At 36.7% G+C, this 20,529-nt stretch overlaps 1 pseudogene; it reads right to left on the bottom strand.

The window, feature by feature from the left end:
• The window catches only part of LOC127444791 (glutathione S-transferase C-terminal domain-containing protein-like), an 86,714-nt pseudogene extending 67,336 nt beyond the window's left edge, over positions 1–19,378 (bottom strand).
• Between the last annotated feature and the right edge of the window lie 1,151 nt (positions 19,379–20,529).

Raw genomic sequence — 20,529 nt, 5'->3', positions numbered from 1 at the left:
TTTAAAACACTATTTATTAGCACACTGTTGAAGGAGGCTTGGAAAATGTGGGTGGTAGACTCTCAAACGTCCAAATATTTTGCTCAACTGGCTCCTGAAGAAATCAGACAATAATTGTAAAATTAAATCCCTGCCTTTAAAGGATCGGAGCATGTCAAATTACTAAAGACTTCAGTCCCAGAGCCAAATTCCCAAGAGGAATAGGATTCTTTAATCTTACCTATCTGACAGCACCTCTATAGAACGCTCAGTTTCCTCCACAAGCAGCCCACAAACGAACATTTTTTATGGAAACCAACACATCCTGAATCAACTAAGTCTGGGTAAAAAAAATATTGGACAGGAATTGGACATACTGCAGATATTATTGACAGGTAATGTACTAAAATCGACTCAAAGTCATTGATGTCTCTGATGGGAACTCAATGTATGGACCATGTTTAGTCCACAAATGTGGACTGGCCCAAAATTGAACCTTGAGACATGTTTACGGGTCTTGACACAGCCCAAGCCAAGTCTCAAGTCTTTTAAGCCCAAGTGTAAGTCAAGTCTCAGGGGCTTTTCAGACCAAATGCATCCTGGGCTAAAAAAAGCTAGAGACAGCGCAACAAACAGAACAGATAGCAGGTGTCTCGAAATGCATTTAAAAGTTTAAGCTCTTTTTAACCAACACTGAAAAACCAGTGAGATGTGGCGTAAAGGTCAAAGGCGTCCTTCAAGTGCCTGTCAATGATTTTTTATGATTTCAATTCTCACTTAAACACAGGCTCTTTATGTTGCTGGTTGTCTTGAATTAGGCAATTTTTGATAATCATCAGTGTATTGCTGTGCATGTAAACGCGCTCAGTGACAACATAAAAAAATATATATATATATTCTTGTAGTGTGTTGTTCACAAGTCTCTAATTTGGAGTCCAAGTCAAGTCTTTAAGCATTTTGAGTGCAACTTAAAAGTGCAACAGTCCCAGCCTCAGACTTGAGTTTCCATCTCTGGTCAGGAGTTTTTCTGGCTCACACTTACACATCAGGAGACCATGTTGTTCTTTGTGTGGGAAGGCAGGAAATGCTGACTTGGGTCTTATACACCTCAAAATGTCTGTGCGAGTAGTCTGATTTTAAAGTTAGGATACAACAACTCAAGAGTCAGAGTTTAGGGCAGCATAGGCTGACTGCAGCTAATACACTTTCTCCAGTGGTTGCCGACTATGACAATCCCTAAACAATGAAGCTTGTCTTCACTCCATGGGTTACCTGACAATTGAAAGATGACTGGAGCGATTAGTGGAGCACTGGAGCGATAGAGGGTTCATAACAAACAGCGGGACATACACAGGCCTCTCTGTTCTTACACAGTCTCTGTTAGCGCTCATGGATTCAGCACTTGAAAACACATTAGAGGGAGGTGTGTGTGGGTGTGTGCTGACAGATACAGCTGCTATAGTAAAAGCACAAGCTGGTACCAAATAAAAGCAACTTTCTCTAGTGTGTGGTAGTTCACATAAGTGCCTGTGTTCAGTATGCAATACTCAACAACAAATGTGAGTTTTTCTCAGAACTGGTTCAGTTTCTCTGAAGCTTCATGTTCTGTTGAGATTTACTGTACAGGACGTGTAAAAATAATAATAGTAATTCTGTCATCATTGGGCCTCGCGTTGACAAACACACTGCCTAACATCTTCTTTTGTGTTCCATGGCAGAAAGTATGTCATACGTGTTTAAACAGGAGGGTGAGACTTTTCATTTTTGGGTGAAGTATCCCTTTAAGTACATTTTGTAAGCTCTGAAAAAAAAGCCTTGGGGTCTTTCAGATCCTGAACAGAACATGAGGGTTAAAACATTGTATAAAATCAAGTCGAAAATCAAGATGACTCATGGACCACGCTAAAGTGTTCTAGGAATTTGTTCTTGTGTCTTCACGGCACGTCGCAGACAATCATTTCTACTCATTCGGGAGTTCATCTTTGAAATGGAGTTTGATGAGTATGATGTGAACAGAGCAATACGTTCACACAGTCCATTTGAGATTGCACTCAACTGGAAAACATCCCCTAAAAGCCTCAAAATATCAAACAATCTCAGAATGCAAATAGATGATGAATCAGTGGTTATTTGTGAGAGAATGGAATTGTGTGAATCTCCTTTGACCTTGGCCTTTGCTGTAAAGTTCTGCTACTCTTGGATTATGCATTGAATATGCCATATGGATCAACTATTATGTAAAAAGGAGAGAGTATGCTGTAGCCTACATACATATTAAAGTTGTATTCTTGTTAGTATTTTTCATTAAAGGGAAAGTTTGGCCAAAAATGAAAATTCTGCCATAATTTGCTCACATAATTCAAATAAAGTCTCTTTTAGTGTGATAAAATTGCTTTATCGGTTTACCGGTGTTGCGTCGTCATGGCATCAAAGTTGTAATATTAGATAACTTTACACTGATATAGTAAGCAATTTTATCACATCTTGTGGCTATATTTTTGAAACAGTGTGTGTGTATGAATGTTTATGGACAGGCCCCATTCACTTCCATTGTAAGTGCCTTTCTTAACCACGATTTTTGCTTTTTCTTTTTTTTAATAAAAAAGGGATGGGTCGAAAATATATTTTTTTTGGAAATTAACATTATGCCATGAATTCTGTCGATTCAGCTTAAAGGAATATTCCAGGTTCAATACAAGTTAAGCTCAATCGACAGCATTTGTGGATTAATGTTGATTACCACAAAAAATAGTTTCGAGTCATCCCTCCTTTTCTTTAAAAAAAGCAAAAATCTGGGTTACAGTGAGGCACTTACAATGGAAGTGAATGAGTCCAATTTTTGTAGGGTTTAAAGGCAGAAAAATGAAGCTTATAATTTTATAAAAGCACTTACATTAATTCTTCTGTTAAAACTCATGCATTATTTGAGCAGTAAAGTTGTTTAAATCGTCATTTTTAAGGCCGTTTTAGGGTTTGCATTTTTATGTCGTCATGGCAACGAAGTTGTAACATGGCTATAACTATACACAGAAAAGGTTTGCAGGCCATTTTATTAGACTAAATTCATGTTCACCCGCGTTTACGTCTTGTGGCTATACTTTTGATACAGTGAGTATTGTTACGTTTATAGATTGGCCTTCCACTGTAGGTGCCTCACTGTAACCTAGATTTTTGCTTTTTTTTGTAAAAAAAAAAAAAAAAAAAAAAAAAAGGATGGAGGGAGGGATGAGTCAAAATTAATATTTGTGGTAATCAACATTATGACACAAATGTTGTCAATTGAGCTTAAGTTGTATTGAACCAGGAACATTACTTTATGAGTACACTAGCATTTATATGACCTCAAAGATAATAGATATAGACTTAATGTGACAAAACTGTTTTGATTACATGGGGTCTTTAAAAAGCATGAACTTATCTGCCTACTTTCTTGAGAAAAAATCCCTTGCATTTGATTTTGTTGTTTCTTACAAACTGGAATTGCATATAGACTTTCGTAAATTGTGCTTTCAGGAGTGCCGGACGATGAGGATTGTTTAAACGAATGGGATTTCTCTCTCTCTCCATCACTCTCCATAGAGCCCACTTGTCTGTGTGCTGTGATTGCCATCTTGCTCATTCCTGGTGAAGAAAACCTGCCTGCTATTCGAGCTAGTTAAGATCCCAAAGCACTGCAGCCGAGAGCACAAGCAGCGAGGCAGAGATGAATACTTAACGTTTAACACGTTCCTGCTCATTCTGCAATAGGATATATAGTATATAAAACTATCTGTATCTAATTTTGAATTTCTTATTACACATTTAAGCTAATGCATTTCAATCATAGACATTAAATCTGTCACTGCATCAGTTGTTTAAATAATATCAAGATCAGTCAAGTCAATGTGTGAAGCAGCTAGCTTCAGTTAAAAAACAGAACCAGAACCAAGCATACTTTGCAATACTGCCGTGCAGTAAAACAACTGTTTAAACAAGAGATGATATCCTTATCAACAAGTGTTCCAAACTCAAAATGATACAGCATCACAGGTGAGATGGTACAGTCGAAGAGTTGTGCTCCACATGTTTGTGTTTGAGAAAAATCCAACCCTAACCTTCAGTGGGGTTGACAGTCGCAGGTAAACGCTCTCAGTCCAGGGTCCATGATGGGCAAGGATGAGAAGAGAAAACCACATCTATCCCATTCTCCTGAGGGACACAAGAACATAAAACACAAGTTACCACAGAGTCCTGTCAGAAGCCCCCAGGATCTGAATAGGAAACATAGCATTTTATCACTTCTTCCACAGAGAACACCTGAGACAAGATGCCTATTAAATCAGAAAATAAAGTAACAGAGCAGTTCAAGCTTTACAATCTACTTTTAAATTCCTTTAATGCATTTATGCTCCATTATAGCCAAGAACATTTTACATTTGCTCAGTCGGCACTCACTTAGCAAAGTGACCTATAAGAGTGGGCAAAAAATGTGCAATTACAATAATTCTTCATTGGTAGCCCATGGCAAGATGCAAATGGAAATGTGTGAATGGAAAATGATGTAATTCTCAACATTGATTTGGGTCTTAGAGAGGCTTTTTATTTAAAAAAGTATGTAAAAACTTCCAAGTAAAGAAGTGAACAGGGCTTAAGTTTTGAGGTAGGGGCATAGTGTTCTTGTTTTGGGGAAAGAATAGAAGGTAAAGCAAGTCCAGAGGTGTGGTCACCATTAGGAGGTGGCTCGGCTGGACCACAGGAACACCATGTGCATGAACTGGTCAGATTTATAGATTTATGATGGCACTCAACAAGCTCCAGGTGTTTGAACAATTGGAGGGGAGGAGGTTCTGTCGCCACACCCACTTTAAAAAAGTAGAAAAATGTGTCAGAAGAACCATGGCCTAGCATTATCTGCACATGCTGAGCCAGGATTCTCATGCGAGAAGTGCAGGTTCAATTCTGGCCTCTGTCAGGTACCAATCTGGATTCCCCATCTCCAGTCATTTCCAGTTGACTCACTACTGCCTCCATAGGATTAAGGAAACAGTAGAATATTTCAAGAAAGCACTGTGTGGAAAGTGCCAAGTAAAATCTCATGAAAATGTAATGAATCATGACAACTAGCTCATATGCACTGCTTATTTCACCAGTGTGTGCAAAATCATATTAATGGCATTTTAAAGCTGGAAAGCATATCTTTAATCACACAACAGTTCTGGTCCTTGCATCTGACTGGACAAGCAGTGTTCCAAGAGTGCTGATATGCAGTCCATTCCGCTTCTCTGTAGTCATGGCTTTCCAAATAGTGGTGGGGATTTTGACTCATCGTTCATTTTTATTTTGTTCAGTGATCGTTTCGGCAGATTATATCTTTACGCCAGTAGGTAGCAATAAATGAGCAACGTTTATGCTATGAGTGAGTCACTGAGTGTGTTTACATGCACGTTCTTAAGCCGATTATGTTTAATAAGCCGACAATGCATGTGGTCATGTAAACGCAATAAATGGCATTCTTTTATCAGTGTCATAAATGACATAAGAATAAACTGGTCGACTAGATTTTTGCCAGATTATGCATGGAATGTAAACACCTTTACCGGAGTTCTCACTGGATCATCCAGTGTGCGCACATGTTGAGCGCATGCCGCTTGACGTCAAAAGTAGAGAATAACGCAATTATTTCAAATGTCATGTAAACAAGGATTTCTTGCTCTGTCTGATTTGTTAAATAAGCAGATTTTTGGGAGTAATCAGCGTATTGGTGTGCATGTAAACGTGTTCATTGACTAAACTGATTCGTTAACAACAAGTCGTTCAGGACCAAAACAATGGTGGTGAATGAGAATGATTTGTTCAAAAATGCAGATTAATTACAAAAAGAAACATCACTTGTTCAAAACCAGAGTTTGAGAGCAGTGCAGCGAGCAAGTTTTGCTTGATGCTTTGGCTTCTTTTGGGACTTTGAGTGAAGGACATCCACTGAAGAAGTGTTAAATATATGTCACGCATCACCTCTGTCTTTCGGAGTATGCGCACAACACCGAGGCCAATTGTGGTCCGATTAACGTGTTTAGATGCTGGATGAAGCCGAGCTACAATCCCATTTTCTGGATCTGTTAGTCGGACTTCACAAAAAACAGACAGGTACGATTTCAGGACTAAAGAGTTTGCATGACATAAAAATACAAATTATTGGTCTAATCTGACTGAAATCGAACTTCTAAAGTGCATGTAAATATACTGACTGATGTAGAACCTGTGTGATTATCAGTGGTTCTTGTTGTTAAACAGTAGCTGTTTACTGTGCATCTCCATTTGCTGCCTTGCCATTATAAATCCAGGCTAGCCATAAGGTCTATTCCTACAGATGACAAAATGTAATTTCTTTAAAGCTACGAGCCACCAGGCAACAGCTGCAGAGCAGACCTAAAACTGAAAGCACGCAGCCTGGAAATCCCTGCGGACTGCTATACATTAAGAGTGTGTGCTGAGCTCCAACTCATTCACACCAAATTGATATCCACTGGCGTGACGAGAAATATCTGATTTATAGTAGCTGAATGCCATAGGAAGCAAGCACAAAACACATACACACACGCAAGAAAGCTGGGAATATATTTCTGTAACAGTCCTGAGAACTCTGCAAGATGGCAGCTGTGCGTTTATCACCTGCTGGAGACTCAGCTGCATGACTGTAGTCCAGGGCAAAAAGAAAAGAGACCCAGCATTTTTACTCTGTTGGTCTCTCCTGTGTTGGCTGTACACCAGAAGATATAAGACCACTGAGATAGAAAATTGTGAGACTCTAATAGACACTAGAGTCACTGAAATTCAATCCATGGCATGTGAGCCTCAGAAGAGTCTTTACTGACAGTGTTGTGGCTCACAGTTTTCCCAAAATCGTTATTTAGCAGGTCTTAGACGGAGGCTTTTGAGCTGTTATAACAACTTTCAGTATCATTGCAAGTTACATGTAACCCTACTCTATGGCTAATCAAGGAGATGTGCCATTTTATGTGCGCTCTTCTTCCTTTTACTTTTTTGTGCTTTTTAATCATGCGGTAAAAGACTGACCTTGATGTACAATCCAAATTCTGAGTTGGGACAGAATACTCAACCTATGGGGACTGCTGTAATTCTTTCAATTAGTCAACCTACCAATTAGACTTTGGGAAACATTTAATGTTACTTGAATTGGTGCTATTTTAGTGCATTTCTATCTTTATACTGTGGAAGGCTTTTTTTTTTTTCTTTAAATGTTAATAAAGCATCATATTTTAACATATTGTTTTGTTTACTTTCCTAAGAAGGAAATTAATGCATTTTGACAGGAAAAGAAGTATATGTTGAGTCAAATTTTATCACGATTAACTTGTTAAAAAAAGTTGTTAATGTGATTAATTGCAATTAAAAATTTTAATCGACTGACAGCACTAAATACAATAAAGTGACAAGTGATTTCTTCCATGTAAATTTTGCCCTAATCAGCTTCAACTGTGACAAACAACACTACACTTTGTGGATCATTTGTTTTCTACTTCTGTGACATTGTGCTGGGAAACCCTGAATACTGTGAAATCTCATTGGACCAAAATCCTGGTCTTTATAACATTAAACATCAAATATCTTCTAATTAGTGTACTGTGTAGTGTAGGTATTAGACACTTTGCACAGTAAAACCCTCTCCAAAAAGTTATGTCTTTAAATCCCCTTTAAAGCACCATCACCATCGTTGGCCATTGCTTCGTATCTTGCATTGTTTTTTGAGCATCCTGCCATGAGCACTTTGATTTTCGGATGGAGTGTCAAGTTCAAAATAGTCCAACTTTTAAAGGGAAGTTCCGGGTTTAAGTTAAGCTCACTTAGCAGCATTTGTGGCAAAATGTTGATTTGCACAAAAATTATTCTGACACGTCCCTCATTTATTTAAAAAAAGAAGCAAAAATCATACTTGCAGGCACTTACAATGGAAGTGAATGGGGGGGCCAGTCAATAAACGCTTTGCCCTGTGGTAATCAACATTATGCCACCAACGCTGTTGATTAAGCTTAACTGTTATTGTATTGAACCCAGAATATTCCTTTAAAAACGTGTCTCTAGATCGCTGCATTCTATCCCATTCTGTTTTGCTCCATCTAGCTTCGATTGAACACAAGAACGCATCTTGTATAAACGCTCACTAATAATGTGTCCAATCAAGGTCTGGTAAACCCATAACCAGCCTAATTAGAAAGGGCTTTCTTATTTGCAGGGCAGAACAGCCGTTTCATCTGGTCTTTTGGCAAACACCAAATATGTACAGCAAAAAACCTGAATCTCGTCTCAAGAGCAGCTGTGTGTTTATCACCTGCTGGAGACTTGACTGCAGCAGCTCTGTTACTCTTTGCCTCTCCTGTGGGGGCCATATACCAGACAAGTGTGAGACCACTGCAGGCTCTTTACTCATTATCGGCAGATTTTTGCACTGGGGATGCAGTGTTGTTGGAGCTGGTGGTGTGTTTAGATGCTGTGTAAATCAACAGGGCTTTTATGGAAGAGCTGGGAGACTGAATAAGCAGCAGAAGAGTGCAGAGGAGGATATGAACTGGATCAGCAGGTTCCTCCAAAGAAGGAGAGTAAAGTAATGATGTCCATGTAACAACCGTATGGGTGCATTATTATCTGGAATGGTTAGAAAATGAAAACAGACTGAGCTACCAGAAGTCTGAAACATGGGGGTCTGGGAGTAAACCAAGCCATTCATCATATGATGACAATAATATTAGAAGTCTTACAGTACAAAGTTACAAAATTGGCTTGAAAAGTACAAACTATTACAAGAGTAGCAGAGTAAGATTAACAGCCCTTACAAAAACAAGTGGTTGTACCGTCGTACAGTGATGGTATCACATGGTAACATTACTTCGTTACTTTGACATATCATGGTGTTGGATGATTATCATATTCACAATCCACTAAAACAGCTTGGAGTACTAAGTATAAATACAAAGAATATACAGTATGACTACCATGTTCAAAAAACTGACTAATGCTTTTCAAATTAGAAAACTGATTTAATACAGAGCTCTATTGTTTATGGGTCATTGACAAACAAGGTTGTGCAAGGTGATAAAAATGAGAAATCTTTTAAAAATCTAGTTTAAAAACCACATGTATCAAGTGTCCATGTTGGTTTCACAAATTTTGTAAAAACATTTATAGCATTCTCTACAAAAAACAATGATTTAATGACTTTAAAAATGTCATGTGGTGTAACCATCAAGTAAAAGGGATTAAAATACTTTGCTTGCATCTTAAATACATTAGTGTACGCAACTTAATCATTAATTTATTTTCCAAGGTGAAAAATATTTCTTACAAACATCAAGAATAATGTCAAGAAAATCTGTTTTGTCAGGGTTAAACCAAATGTCCAGAACAAAACGTGCCTTTTCATGAAAATGGCAAATATTGATATTTAATTGTATGACAATGTTTTTTTATTTTTTTTTAAAGTGTCTTAACGGTTTTACGTTTTTCGGTAACATGACAACAAAATGGCTACCTACTGTACATGTTGCTTACGCCACTACTTTGATTTGGTGGGCAAAAGCTTTTCGAATAGTAATCACATTTTAAAGAAAAATTAATAAAAGATTATTCTGCAATACTAATACCAAAATGTCTTTCTTTTTTTTTTTCTTTTTTTTAAGAATTTGAGATTTCAGCTTTTAATGAGACATTTATTTTAATATATATATATATATATATATATATATTAATATTTTGTTTCTGGATGGTTACACCTCATGACTTTGTTTACTTTAAGCCCCAGAACAAATTTCAGATGACTCTGAATTGAGTAATTGAAAACATATTCATCATAATAGAGATGAATTCAAATGTATTTATTTATTTATTTTTGCGTGAATTGCAATTGTGATGTATTTTTGAATAATTAAATAGATGTGGACACAACAATTAGCGTCACATTATTGACCATTATTCTTGTCAAAAATGCAACTTACTCTGGTTAAAACAGTTAAATGTTTCAAGCAAGTCTGCAAGCTTGAATGCCTTTCTCTAGAGCCATTATATTCCTCTGTGTTTAAGTTTTACAAATTGAATCTTACACTGATGGTTAAATGTTAGCCCACCATTCAGACAACACTCCAAATGTTTTACTTTCACTATCGTTAGGTTTACTGAATCCTCCCTTGTTAATTTTACTAAACAATGCATGTAACCAAATGAGCATAATTTAACTGAGTTGTTTCAATGAATAAAAGTTCACTTTAATCCATTTGTGTTGGAACAACATGAATATTTTTTGTTTGATTAACTGAAACTGGGGGATTTCTAGTTCCCAGCATGCTTTGCATGGGACTTGATAGGGAGAGTAAATGTTAAAAATAAGTGTTTGTGTTTTTATGCAAGTTGAAAATAAAGGAGAATACTTGTTAATGTTTTGTTTTGTTTAGAAACTTTAGAGTTACCAGTTTCAATTAGTTTCTCTACATAGTGTACGTGTTAAGATTACATCGTAATTTTAAGTTAATAAAACTAATTTCAAACATATGGAACCACTGTCCATGACTGAATCAAGTTCAGCCAAAGAGCTATATTTATGAGAGAAGTTTTCCTGTTTCTGAAGAAAATGGAATTAAGTGAATTGTCATAATATATACTAGTATATATTTAATAATTTTTTTAATGTAATTTTTAATCATTTGTCATAATACATCATTATGCAATTAAATGAAATCATATGGTATTTTTTATCTAAAGCCTTTTCAAAGACAATGAAGATTAATAATACAGGTACCGTACTTCTTTGATAGCAAAACTAATAGACACGAGCTTATAAATACATTTCTCCAATTTTTTTAATGAAAGAGGACTTATGACATTAGTCAATCATTTTCAAGGCCAAATAATTTTCACTGGGTTGAGAAGCTATTTTTTTCAAGAAAAATCTAAAGTCCTTCAACATACATGTTAATATTTACCAAGTTGTTTAACTGTGATTTTGTGAATTATAATTCGACTGAATTTGTCAAACTTGTGAATAACTATCAAACCGTGAGGCCACAGAGATGAAACATCTGAATATTTTGTCCCCATTATGGTAATTTTGAAAACCTAGTAAATATAAGTAAGGGAACTTCCATTTAATGTATACACTTTCTCACCATTGTGCATTGTGCCTGCTCCATCATTTGGAAAGAGAAACACATTCTGAGCTTTAGGTACTAAAGTTAAAGGAAAAGCGAACATTTAAATCATTATATATTGTCAACATATTGAAGTACTGAAGATACATATTATTTTGTTATTACATTATAATATTTATATCATTAGAAAGATGAGATACTCCTTTTTACTTTTAGAGCTTAAAACCCAAAATGTATTCATGAGTCAGAGTGACACAATATGATGGAGCAGGTCACAAATACTTACAGAAATACATACATTTTAATGTCATACCTCAACATTTACCTCTATCATTGAGCATCAGGTACTGAAAGAACTTCCGGTGTTTGTCAGAGTCAGACAGTCCCGTAATGCCAGCCTTCTTTAAAGTATTAAGTGGCAGGGAGTCCCATCAGTTAAGAGCGAGTCAGTGCGGCTGCTGTTCTACCTCGCTGGAGTGCATACAAATTTGTCATCGCAGTTCAGGCCCGCAGCGGCACACAGAGCTACCGTAAAGGGACGAGAGCACACCGCTGAACGCATTGAAAGCAGATCGCTGTTTAAGGATTATGGGAGTTTGCCACTGACATGTTTGGTGCAGTGGCAAAGACAAGTGCTTCTGTGCGTGGCATGTGTAATGTGTAAGGGAAGAGGAACGGACACTTGCAGTTTGGTCAGAGTTGGCCTTGGGCCCCCGATAAAGGGTTCCTGCTTCAGTTTGGGGGCTTCATGCTCTGCTCCAATGAGTCAAGGGGCCTCTGGGTGAAGAGGGCAAAGGTCAGCTGAGCTGAGACTGTGAAGGACCATCCCACAATCCTTTGCGGCCCTCAGTACACTGGGGAGCTCCTGCACTCGTTGGTACCATCTCAACAGCAAGGGTAGATGGGAGAGGGAGGATGCAGCGTGCTTTTAGAGGGAGATCAGGAATGTTTAAACAGAGATATTATAGTAATGATAATTGACAAAATTCACACATTAAAAACAGCCTTTAAGTTAGTAATCAGTTTTCTTAAATGAAATTATGGTCCAAAAACAAACACATTCACGATAAATTTAGCAGCGTTTTCCAATGGGGGGGATTCAAGAGTACCTAGAGGTCCATGATGGAACTGCAGCGGGTGAGATTTATATACAGTATATTATATATACTGTATGTATATACACCGATCAGCCACAACAGATGGGCTGGTTTAAGTATCTCAGTAGCTGCTGATCTCCTGTGATTTTCATGCACAACAGTCTCTAGGATGGTGCCAAAAACAAAAAACATCTAGTGAGTGTCAGTTCTGTGGATGGAAATGCCTTGATGATGAGAGAGGTCAACAGAGAATGGCCAGATTGGTTCAAACTGACAAAGTCTACGGTAACTCAGATAACCACTCTGTACAATTGTGGTGAGAAGAATATCATCTCAGAATGCTATTCTGAGATGCGGGTTGGCGCTGTTTTGGCGGAACGAGGGGGTCCTACACAATATTAGGCAGGTGGTTTTAATGTTGTGGCTGATCGGTGTGTAATATATATATATATCATTTTATAATGAAATGTGTTAAATTTAAACAACCAAAAAAAATTTATAAATTCTACCATTATAAACATTTTTTTAATTAAATTAAAATAATTAAATTGAGAAGGTCCATATAACTGCAGCAGGTGAGATAGTAAAATAAATGCATGTGCCAACTTAAATTAAATGTTAAAATTTATCATTTTAAACATTGTTTTCATGTGCATTAGAAACACATTTGTTTTTAATTAAATTAAATTGAAAGTTTTAAAATAAAATATCTACAATTAAAACAACAGAATAAATTATATAAATATAAATTTAAATAACCAAAATATGAATTTACTCTGATCTCATATATAAAAATTTGTCATTAAATGTATTTTTCGTTATATTTGCTGAAAGGTAACAGCATTACTCGAATTCTCATTGGGTATTTAAAATTAAATTACATTTTAAAAACTATATTTGTTTTAAATAAAATTTGTAAAATTAAAACAAGCTAAACATTACTCTTATCTTACAAATAAACAAAAATGTATACAGAAGCTAGAACTCTCAAGGGTTAAATTAAATTAAATCAAAAATTAAATGAACAACCATAATAACAATTAAATGTAACTTTAAATAACCAAAATATAACTTTACTCTGATCTTACTCTGATAGGAAAATCTGTCATTAAATGTATTACTTTTTGTATTATTTTAAAGTTTGTAAAATGTGGCAAATTAAAACAAACTATAAAGTATAACCAAAATATAACTGTACTGTGATCTTAAAAAAAAAATTGCTATTAAATTTATCACTCATTACATTACTACTAAAGTAAATAATTTAGACTTTAGGGGTTCAGCTGTAAGTAGGTTGGAAAAACCTGTTTTAGTGGGAAAACAGGACACATTTCAGAAGAAATGTACAACTGTAACAGCAAACAGAATTGCACTGTCTCGCATTCTGTTGCGCTCCCTAGGAATGCATATTTAAAAATGTGCAGTGACAGCGAGACGCAGTGACTTAAGTAACCCATCACAGTGTTGTCCACTGAAGCGAGAGCAGAGTTCCAGCTCTCTGACGCTCCTATCATCGCTCCGCAGAGGAAAGAGAAAGGGAAAGGAGGAGGACAGAAGGAGGGAGACACGCTAGACGGGGTGTGAAACGAGAAGGCAACGACGCGCCGCTGACCACACAGACCAGAGAGCGAGAGAACGGCAGAGGAGAGACGGAAGAGTGAACAAAGATGAAGGGAGAGAGTCAGAGAGACAGAGAACAAAAACAAGAAAGAAAGAGAAATGGATGGATAGACACGGACAGACACATACACAAAAACCTCACAACAAACATACAACAGGGTCACTGAAGGGACATAATCTGTGCTCAAGTTCAAGGAGTAAATGTGTTCAGGGGCATCATGAAGAAATGTATTTACTGTCCCATAAAACACAGATACACTCTATAAAGATACCTTTAAATTGAAAAAGAATCTACCATCAATATTAACTGTAGGAATGAGAGAACCACATTGAAGAAGCACGTCAAAAAGTCAAGAACACATCTGTGTCTAATATGACGTTGAAGCACTTGAGCGTGTCAAAGATCTATTCTACTGCAAAACCAAATGCAAGAATGTCTCACTTTGTGGTGAACAGTAATTCATAGGGCGAATTGTGGTAATCTGGAAAAGTGGGTGATGTGGGACACCCAATTTCTGTTGTTCATCCACCTTTTTCCTGAATGCGGAAGTGTTCCACGATTCAACTGTTTTCAATTTCCGGTCTCCAGTGTTTTCACTCGCATCGGCATATATTCTTACTGGGTAACAATGTTTAAGGTATTACATTTGTATAAATGGTCAAAAAACATGCCGATACTTCACAGAGTTGAGATGTCCCTTATTTTAACAGTGCCTCACCTGAGTGTGTAGATGACATGAAGCGATGGTCCGAGGTTAGTTACGTTGATATCATTAATTATTCTGAGTTGTTATGACAGCCAACAACTGCACAAGTTGAGCCTGAAATTCATTTTTCACTCCAAGTAACACTACAATGGTTATTGTTCTCCTCTGGATTGCACGATTTGCCAGTTTTTACTTGGCATCTGGAGACCAGAAAGAGAAAACAGGCAATTAGAATCATCATGGCACCTCCCAGTGGTTGGTCAGGAAAACTGTGGATATCAGTTGTTCTCAACTGGTGGATGACCCAAAAAAGGGTTGCAGGTCAATTCAGAACAGGGAAAAAGCAATGCTAAACACAAATCATTAAAAAGCAACTAAATATTTAACCCTCCTATTGTCATTTTTGACCAGGCACAGGTAAAGAATATGTTATCAATACTGCACAGTTTTTGGTAAAAAAGTACAAATAAGACATATAGTAAAAAAATAACTAAAATTATTGATCTGTTTCTCACCCATACCCATTATATCGGTTTGAAAGATATGAATTTAACAACTGGAGTCGTGTGGATTACTTTTATGCTGCCTATCTAGCTGTGTGTTTTTTGGAGCTTCAAAGTTTTGGCTACCACTCACCTACAGAGCTGAAATATCTATACATAAAAAAATAAAAATAAACAAATAATAATAATAATAATAATAATAAAAACTTTCTTTGTTTTCTGAGAGAAAGAAAGTCATGCACGTCTGGGATGTCATGAGGGTGAGTAAATGATGAGAGAAATTTCATTTTTGGGGGAACTGTCCCTTTAAGGGTGTCTTTAGTGGTGTTGTACACTATCAAGCATTTCTGCATTTGAATGGTTTTCAATACGTGTCAAAACTGACCCGAAGGATAAAATGAGGGCAATAAGACAATAGGAGGGCTAAGCTTATATAGTTAGTATAGTAAAATAAATAGGCTTAGAAACTTTTAAAAGGGAGGAGAAAATGCTTTATCTGTGTCTTGTTGCTGACTTCAAAGTCTATTCATCCAGTCAAACTCACATATGGTATTTTCGCACAAATTAATCTGCCACTTGGTAGAAGTTAGGCAAATTAGGCAGAATGCCAACATAGCTTGCATAAAATGCCATCATACTCAAAAATCATGAACAAAAGTATGTAAAGTATTAAAAAAAACCAATTCAGACATTAAAGGGATAGTTCATCCACATATGAAAATTCTCTCATCATTTACTCACCCTCATGCCATCCCAGATGTGTATGACTTTCTTTCTTCTGCAGAACACAAATGAAGATTTTTAGAAAAAACTCTCAGCTCTGTAGTTCCATACAATGCAAGTGAATGGTGACCAGAACTGAAGCTCCAAAAAGCACATAAAGGAAACAGAAAAGTAATCCAGTGGCTAAATCCATGTCTTCAGAAGCAAAATAATAGGTGTGGATGAGAAACAGATCAATATGTAAGTCCTTTTTTACAATATATCTCCACCTTTGACCAACCCCGGCCATTAGGTGGCTGAATGTGAAAGTGAAAATGTAGATTTACAATAAAAAAGGACTTAAATATTGATCTGTTTCTCACCCACAGCTATTATTATATCGCTTCTAAAGACATGGATTTAACCATTTAACCACTTTTTAGCTGTCTTTTTGTATTTTTGGAGCTTCAAAGTTTTGGTCATCATTCACTGTATTGCATGGACCTAGAGAGCTGAGATATTCTTCCAAAAACCTTAATTTGTGTTCGGCAGAAGAAAGAACATCATACAGAACTGGGATGGCATGAGGGTGAGTAAATGATGAGAGAATTTTCATTTTTTGGTGAACTATCCCTTTAAATATAGGATAAACAAGGTTTGTGCCAAACTCATTGTTTGTTTAGTGTGGTGAATTATTGGCTTCCAAGAGCATCAATCTACTGAATTTCAAAATACATTTATAAACCAATAATTATAAAGAAATTATTAAATGTAAATGTTTGATTTTAAGGACATTTTTGTTTACTTTACAATGGCATACAATGGTGCTTGATGTCCAATGTAAAATCTCGGTCCAGAAGCAAGCCAATTGAGAATCACTGTAGTGAATTTCTTACTCTATCACAAGCTGAATGTTAAGCATGTTAACATTATCATAATCCAGAGTTGTTTTAAGATTTGTTAATCTGTTATTCTAAGTATTGGGATAACATTTGAATTAATGGGCATATAAAAAGGTGCAAAAATTAATAATAATAAATGACCCAGATTTTCCTAATTCACTCTACATAATAAGTGATTTGGATTTGTTTGAGTGAGGTTTCCTACCAGGTACTGATGGATGCAAGGCAGCAAGACTACATCAGTAAGCGTGAAGTACAGCCCCTCTGCAAACAGATGTTCCAGCTCTGGCAGATCTGTGGTCTTGGCTTTCCTTATGTCTGAGCACTCTCTGGTGGACACAACAGGAACTGCATTCAGCGAGAGTTCAGCCAGAGCGGCACTGAGCTCAACTCCTGATCCAATTCATTCATCATGATCCATTCAGGTAGCCCTCCTCAGTGCTGGGGCTATTTAGTTGGGATTCACTCTGAGAGGATCTCTTCTTCTTCTTCTGTTGTAGCTTCTGTCGGTGTGTCTTGACATCATTGTGGACTTTGACAGGTTCTCCTAACCTCTTCTCCAGGTGCTGGATAACATATAGCACCTGATGCATATGTACTTCGGGGTTTTGTAAGTGTTTCTCCACCGCAGAGGGAATGTCCATCTTACATAGTCTGGTCCATTGACTTAACTGAGGAGCACAAGACATACACAATCATTCAACAACAAATAAATGTCACATATCCTTCTTGAATAATATGGGTGGGTGACATCACATGACATGAGTATTTATATTTGCAGGGTGTCATACACAGATAAAATGTAATACAAAAGCTTAAAATATTTATATTGTTAATGGAATAGAGCAGGGTTGTTTGCAAACCCCTTGGGGTTTATGATAGAACTGCAGTGGATTTGTCAGATAATTGTGCCAAATTCAATTCAATAAATGATTTTATACACACAAAAAATGTAATTACATTTATGATTCACTGGAAAGGACCTAAGTTCTAAAACTCACATTTTAAGTCTGTTTATCATACAATGCAATCGTATGCCTTTAAAAGACTTGTAATATGATGCACAAGTCACATTACTAGTTTTATGACACTTTAGGGTGGTTTTTTAAACTTTAAAGTATTAGTTCACCCAAAAATGAGAATTCTCTCATCATTTACTCACCCTCATACCATCTCAGATGTGTATGACTTTCTTTTTTCTGCAGAACACAAATGAAGATTTTTACAAGAATATCTCAGCTCAGTAGATCAGTATAATGTAAGTGAATGGTGACCAAAACTTTGAAGCTCCAAAAAGCACATAAAGGCAGCATAAAAGTAAATCAAACGACTCCAGTGGTTTTCTGAAGCTATACAAACAGTTTGGGTGAGAACAGATCAAAATGTAACTCTTTTTCACTATAAATCTGGACATCATTACACTTCCTAGCGCCATCTGGCGCTCTATGCATGCGGCAAGCACTAGGAAGTCCAATCAAGCTTAATATCTTGATGGAACCTAGAGACTGCAATCGCAAGATGTACATTAAAAAAAGTTTTAGTTATTTTATAGAGTTATATTTTAGTCTGTTTTCACCCAAAACTGTATAGATTGCTTCTGAAGACATGGATTAAACCACTCGAGTCATATGGATTACTTTTATGCTGCCTTATGTGCTTTTTGGAGCTTCAACGTTTTGCATTTGCATTGTATGGACTGTGATATTTTTCAAAAATCTTAATTTATGTTCTGCAGAAGAAAGTAAGTCATACACATCGGGGATGGCATGAGGGTGAGTAAATAATAAGATAATTTTCATTTTGGAGTGAACTATTCCTTTAATATGGTATGAGACACTTGCACAGCACAGACATTTTAAACATCCTCTGACCTCAGCACAAGCCTTAAGACAGGTGTTCTTAAAGCCCAAGAGTGATGCCACATCCCTGCGGCTTGGCAAAAGCTGGCACATCCTCTGAATGATGTGTCTCAATATGACAGCTAGGCCGGCTCTGCAAAAGCAAACGTCAGGCTCCAATGCAGCCGGGAGACGGCACATCGAAACACTGAGACCCTCTGGCACCAGACCTGACAGGGGCCGCAGGATGTCAGGCAGATCAGTGACCAGGTAGATATGGAACGATGGGCACTCTGTGTAAGAGAGGAGGAAGAGGACGATAGAGGAGTGCAGGGGAAGAGACACAGCATCATTCTGAGTGGACACTTCCAGATAAAGGGTCTCTTGGTTTGTTTGCATCATTCCAGTACTCTAGTGCTGATATGTAAAATAGAATGTAAGGATAATATCTAAAATGTTTCATCTGTATAACAACAGTATATGACAGAAGATTTAATTAGGAGTGTACAGGTCAGGCACACAGTTAAAATATTAGGTGCAGTGTAATGAACTGGATTCTTTAGTATTCTGATATCAAGTTAGTCTTAACAAATGTGTTACTAAACTAAAAAGCCTTTATTGCAAATTGATGTTATATATGGTTGAAAAAATAATGTTATATATGGTTGAATAAATGACTGCACGTGCATATTAGTCATTAAATATGAGTATTAACAGATGTATTCAATGTTTAAATATTTGTCAATAGATTTTTCATTAAAATATGTTGCTAGTTGACTGCGCGTTTTGCGTGGCTTCGAGATATCAAAATTGGAATTATATAAAATAACATATGAAGAAAAAATTTGATGTGCAGACACTCACAGAGTTTGAACTGACACCCAATCCACCAGGAAACACATGTGCAGCTGTAGGTGTCACACTAAAAACAATCCTACTGTAAACCCACAACAGTGTTTTAGTTCCACCGCTTCGCTACGGAATACGTTTTTTTTTTTTTTTTAATCTACAATTGTCCCATAATTATGCCTTCAGAGGGGAGAACAATCACAATAAACATATTGTATGATAATTTCAGGCAGAATTTCAAATAAAAACGTGATTTGAAATGTGAGTTCTGAATGGCCGGAACAAGGCATAGAACACTTCTGAATGGAATGCCCAAACATGCTCTAGACGGACGTCTTTGACCATTGAGCCGCGTCTCGCTGTTTTTCAGCGTCTCGCGACCAGAGCTCATTGTTAAAATCGAGGTGTGTCCAGTTAAACGAACTTCAAATTTAAAAGATGCAGTGCAACTAACAGAACAGATCACAGGTGTTTCGAGACGTGTTTTTGAAAGTTGACACTCTTTTTAACTTCACAAGGCATCTAAAAAAAGGCTGTGCTCCTGCGTGAGATGCTGAAAGAACAGTCAGACGTGACGCTACGTCAAAGAAGCTTGTCTACGAAACAGCGTAGATGGACAGAAATATGCATTCTGTGTGACGTATGTTGTATAAAAAGACGGACATTTTTGACCGTTGCAACGCGTCTTGCTGTTTTTCAGGATCACACGTCAGAGCACCACCTTAAACTCAACAGCAAATTTAAATTTAAAAGACACAGTGCAGCGAATAGAACAGATCGCAGGTGTTTTGAGACATGTTTGAAAAGTGATGTTCTTTTTGACTTTACACAGTGTCTAAAAAACGCAGGGCTTCTACGCAAGACTCGACGCAACAGTCAAAGATGTTTGTCTACCAAACAGCGTAGATTAATGAAAATACATGTTCTGTGTGATTTTTGCTGTATAAAAAATAAATAATAAAATAATATAAAAAATATCAAAAGAAATAGAATAGGGTTGTTGACCATCTAGATATGGACCATAAAACTGCAAACCTATTTTAATCAAATATTGAGCATTTCTAGATAAAATCTTTACTTATTTACAATTTTAAATTGTAATACTCATTTAGACTTAGTACTCAGAACAACTAATAACTTTTTTGTCTGAAATGTGTTACTGGAATTTCATGCTGAACCTCCAAGGTCACATCATAATGC

Source organism: Myxocyprinus asiaticus, chromosome 8 (assembly GCF_019703515.2).
Source record: "Myxocyprinus asiaticus isolate MX2 ecotype Aquarium Trade chromosome 8, UBuf_Myxa_2, whole genome shotgun sequence".
NCBI lineage: Eukaryota > Metazoa > Chordata > Actinopteri > Cypriniformes > Catostomidae > Myxocyprinus > Myxocyprinus asiaticus.
Note: the sequence above shows the minus strand (reverse complement) of the source record. Positions and strands in the feature narration are given on the sequence as shown.